This window comes from Neofelis nebulosa, chromosome 16 (genome assembly GCF_028018385.1).
Source record: "Neofelis nebulosa isolate mNeoNeb1 chromosome 16, mNeoNeb1.pri, whole genome shotgun sequence".
NCBI lineage: Eukaryota > Metazoa > Chordata > Mammalia > Carnivora > Felidae > Neofelis > Neofelis nebulosa.
In genome coordinates this window covers 39251591-39257060 of record NC_080797.1, presented here as the reverse complement: position 1 = coordinate 39257060, position 5470 = coordinate 39251591, and the positions used below count along the sequence as shown (strand labels likewise).

The 5470-nt window shown below is 45.7% G+C and overlaps 1 long non-coding RNA gene across 1 annotated transcript; it reads left to right on the top strand.

The window, feature by feature from the left end:
- Positions 1-2616: 2616 nt before the first annotated feature.
- LOC131497594 (uncharacterized) lies at positions 2617-4638 on the top strand. Its single transcript, XR_009255040.1, has 3 exons — positions 2617-2964; positions 3898-4058; positions 4451-4638. It is a non-coding gene; the product is annotated as an uncharacterized LOC131497594 (long non-coding RNA).
- Positions 4639-5470: the final 832 nt, after the last annotated feature.

The following is a 5470-nucleotide window of genomic DNA, read 5'->3' as shown; positions in this document are numbered from 1 at the left end:
TCCAGACTTCTTCCCGTTCCCCCCTGTGCTCCCACAGAAGTCGGTACACACAGCTATTAGGGTAGTCATTGTAGTCATTGCCCCCAGCTGTAATTGCGTGTTATGTGTGTGCAGCAGCCGCTCCAAAATGGGGGTTGCCCATTTGTACCCTCTTTGTGTCACCCTTTGTTCCGAGAGCGTGTGCATGGTGTCTGGGACGGGTGCGGGCTCAGTCAATGCCAGTGAAGGAGCGGTGGGGTGGGCTAACTGCACAGGCAGGGGCCTCCCCACCTGCACCTTCCGGGCACAACCTCTAGAGGGCAGTCTCACACCACGCGCCGCTTCTCCAGCTCCTGCCCAATGGCTGCCTTCCCATCCTTGGCAACTTGACAGGCGCAGGTGCCCACCGCTTGTCCAAAGCCATCAGGCCACTTTGCTCTTACAAAAGACCTTTATAAGTACCTGTTTTCACTCACTGAGAGAAACCCAAAGGGTATCTTTGCTTTTATGAAAACAAGTGAAAACAGCACTCGCCCAGCGTTAGTTTTGCGGTGAGCTGAGAGTCTGTCGAGGCAGCGAGCACCCCCAGCAGCAGAGTGGCCCCGCCAAGCTCCCCGGTCCCTCCCAACCACCCTCAGCGTCCCGACACCGAGCCTCCAGAGCTCTGCCCTGACTGTGGGCATCTGCGCTTTATCTCCATTTGTTTTGTGCCTCCATTTGCAGGAAGTGCCCTAAGGTATCAGAAAGGCTGAAATTCTCCATATAAATTACTGCTAAGGGCGTCTTCACTTTATGCCATTTTGGCTTACAGAAGGTTTCATAGGATCGTTCCACTTTTGGATAGTGGGGAGAAACCTGTAGATAGATAGATGACAGATAGATAGATAGATAGATAGATGATAGATAGAGATAGATGATAGATAGATAGATGATAGATAATAGACAGATGATAGATAGATAGATAGATAGATAGATGATAGATAATAGATATATAGATAGATAGATGATTGATAGATACATAGACAGATACATAGATAGATGATAGATAAATAGATGATAGATAGATAGACAGATAGATGATAGATAATAGATAGACAGATAGATGATAGATGATAGATAGATAATAGATAAACAGATAGACAGATAGATGACAGATAGATAGATAGATAGATAGATGATAGATAATAGATGATAGATAGACAGATAGATGATAGATAGATGATAGATAGATAGATGATAGATGATAGACAGATAGATGATAGAAGATAGATAGATAGATGATAGACAGATGATAGATAATAGATAGATAGATAGATAGATGATAGATAGATACATAGACAGATACATAGATAGATGATAGATAAATAGATGATAGATAGATAGATAGATGATAGATAATAGATAGACAGATAGATGATAGATGATAGATAGATAATAGATAAACAGATAGATGATAGATAGATAGATAGATAGATGATAGATAGATGATAGATGATAGATAGATAGATGATAGATAGATAGATGATAGATAGATAGATGATAGATGATAGATAGATAGATGATAGATAGATAGATGATAGAAGATAGATAGATAGATGATAGATAGATAGATGATAGATGATAGATAGATGATCGATAATAGATATATAGATAGATAGATGATAGATAGATGATAGATAGATACATAGACAGATACATAGATAGATGATAGATAAATAGATGATAGATAGATAGATGATAGATAATAGATAGACAGATAGATGATAGATGATAGATAGATAATAGATAAACAGATAGATGATAGATAGATAGATAGATAGATAGATAGATAGATGATAGATAGATGATAGATGATAGATAGACAGATAGATGATAGATAGATGATAGATAGATAGATGATAGATAGATAGATGATAGATGATAGATAGATAGATGATAGATAGATAGATGATAGAAGATAGATAGATAGATGATAGATAGATAGATGATAGATAAATAATAGATAAACATAGATAGATGATAGATAGATAGATAGATGATAGATAGATGATAGATGATAGATAGACAGATAGATGATAGATGATAGATAGATAGATGATAGATGATAGACAGATAGATGATAGATAGATAGATAGATAGATGATAGATAGATGATAGATGATAGATAGATGATAGATAGATAGATGATAGAAGATAGATAGATGATAGATGATAGATGATAGATAATAGACAGATAGATGATAGATGATAGATAGATAATAGATAAACAGACAGATAGATGATAGATAGGTAGATAGATAAATAGATGATAGATAGAGAGAGAGAGAGAGAGAGGATAGATAGATGATAGATAAATAGATACATAGGTAGATAGATAGATGATAGGTGGAAAGACCGATAAGACGCATGTGGTCCAGATGGGCTCTGGAGTTGACAAGCTCTGGGACCCAGGATCTAACCAACCCGGTTTAGGCACTGGAGACACCGCCGCCCATCCCTTAGGCTTAGGCTTAGGTCTAGCGACTAGGGGTAAAGCACGGGAAAATGCGATTGATTTCAAAATGAAAAGAGGAAATTGCAAAACGGCGACTCATAAATAGTTAAGCAAATGGCTGCAAAACAAATGGCCACAGAACACCAACCGATCAACTGCAACCCCACTTGTACAGAGTGTGGAGATAAACCCATCTCACGTGGGATGTGTGAGGGCATCTTAATATTCTTGACATGAGGGAGGCGTTCCTAAAGTGTCAAGGGCCCTCCATGCCCTCGAAAAGGCCCCGGGGAGGGAGTAAACCCAACGGAGCGTTCTGCGGAGGCCCAGACTGCCCGCCAGGGGGCTCCGGGGGCTGTTCGTGAGCTCAGCCGCCGAGTGGCCGGCAGGGCCGGGGTCCCCTCTTCCTGCGAGGGCTCTACCGCCAAGCCCCGGAAGATAAGGGTCAGGAACAACGGCTGCCCCCCACTCCCATCTTGCTTGGTCTTGAGGTAAGATTTAAGAGGGGTGGTATTTCCTGCACTTAAAAGTTCCTCCGCTGGGGAGATGCCGAACAGGAAGAGGTGCTGTCCCTTCAGCCTTCAAGGGGCAGAAGGGACAGGAGACAAGAACAGAACTGAGGGTCTAGGAATTCGAGTCTGAACCGGTCGGCATCGGGTAGGGGACACAGGTAGGCTTCTGGGAAGAGGCAGCATTTTGAGTGGGCCTTGCCGGCCGAGTCAGCATCCCACAGGCAGTAGGTGGGATGGAGCAGGACGGAGGGAAAGGGAAACCCCAAGGCATGTCCTTCGGGCCTTACAGAATTCCTGCGGTGTTTTGGCCTCCAATTTATACACGAGGGGACTTCGTGTGTTTTTGACAGACAGAGTGGTAGCAGGGTGGCAGGGGAGGGGCAGAGAGAGAGGGAGACACGGAATCCGAAGCAGCGTCCAGGCTCTGGGCTGTCAGCACACAGCCCGACGTGAGGCTTGAACTCGTGAACCGCAAGATCATGACCTGAGCCCGAGTGGGATGCGTAACTGACTGAGCCACCCAGGTGCCCCCACAAGGGCCACTTACTGAGCGTTCACCTCCAGTGACACCCTGTGCTACGTCCCTTACCCATATTGTCTCATTTAATCCTCTCAAGAACCCTAATGAGAGGGGCGCCTGGGTGGCGCAGTCGGTTAAGCATCCGACTTCAGCCAGGTCACGATCTCGCGGTCCGTGAGTTCGAGCCCCGCGTCAGGCTCTGGGCTGATGGCTCAGAGCCTGGAGCCTGTTTCTGATTCTGTGTCTCCCTCTCTCTCCGCCCCTCCCCCGTTCATGCTCTGTCTCTCTCTGTCCCAAAAATAAATAAAAAACGTTGAAAAAAAAATTTTAAAAAAAAAAAAAAAAAAAAAGAACCCTAATGAGAGGGAGATGTTGTTGGATTCGTTTTACAGACAGGGAAACTGAAGTTCAGAGAGGTTAAGGAAGTTGCTGAAAGTCAGGATTCAAGGCTGACTTCAAACCCATGCTCTTTATGCTCTAAATGCTTTACACATGTCAACTCATCGAGCTGAAGCAAAGACTGTCACGACCATTGCCAAAGGGGGAAACCAAGGTAACTTGCCTAAGACTGTGGTCGGGAGGTCTGGTTCCAGGGTCTGGGCTCTGGACCACGAAGCTCTGCTGGCCCCAGTGCTCTCTGGAGACACAGGTATAGGGTTGTCAAAACTCAGGGCCAGTGACAGACCCTGTGGGGTAGAGAAGGGGCGGGACAGATGTGGCGGTGTGGGAGGTAGGGAGGGGAGGTAGGAGCAGAACAGACCGACCACAGGAGACACGAGGTGTTTTCCTCTGCGGTTTGCTCGCTAGGAATTCAACGCTGAGTTCCCATCAACACTACTGAATGCATAATTCCCCCCAAATATCTCTTCCTTAAAAGGTCTTTTGCTGGGGCACCTGGGTGGCTCCGTCTGTCCATCGAATGTCTGACTTCTCCTTTCCGCTCAGGTCACGATCTCGAGGTTCGTGGGCTCGAGCCCCGCGTCAGGCTCTGTGGTGATGGCGTGCAGCCTGCTTGGGACCCTCTGTCTCCCTCTCTTTCTGCCCCTCTCCCCTGCTCTCTCTCTCGCTCTCAAAAAAAATAAAAATAAAAATAAATAAAGGCATTTTGTTGAAGTGCTTTTTAATTAGCAAATACAGCCACGTTGAAATAGGGGCTCCTTTGTCTAGGGCCACACCACCCTAAACGTGCCAGATCTCGTCTGAAACAGGGGCTCCTTTTTCCCTCGTGACCAGGGCTGCTGGTTCTCTGGAGCTTTCCTGAATGGCTCTCACGGTCCCCCAGTTCCGGTTAGGAAACCTCTTTGTTGAGAGGGACGAGAGCAGGGCAGGGCTGTCCAGGGGCAGTGGCTGGTGTGGACGCGGTCAGAGATTGAATTGAGTGATGGGGAGGAAACCTTCCTTGGCTCTGGCTCTAAAATATGTGTTTGGGTTCTTTGGGACCCGTTGTAGGTTTCCTGGGTCAAAGGGGAATAAAGGCGGGTTTATGGAGGTGAAAACTGCAGGGAGACGCAAAGCGTTAATAATTAAGCACGGGGGCTCTCAAGTTGGACTGTCTGAACTCAGATCCCAACTCCGTTACTGTATGACCTTGGGCAATTGACTCAACCTCTCTCAGCCTGGATGTCCCGTCTGTAAAATGGGTACATTCATGATCTCTTTAATCATTAATTGTTCATATGTTAACGATTCGTGGTTTGTTGTGGGGATTGAAACGACCAAATACAAAGTGCTCAACACAGTGCTTACCATGCACGCTTTCGAAGCCCACGATTTTGTTCAAATCAAAAGGAAATATTATACGGTAGATGGGGAACAACAACAAAAACAGCCCCATTGTGCGGGATGTATTAACAGAGACGGATGTGGGCTACAGGAGGAATTTCCCGACAACAAAGGATGTGAAGCCCCGAGCAAACAGTAAAAGCTCCTTAGTTTCTTCCCAAGGGCGATTTTTCATCTCAGGGG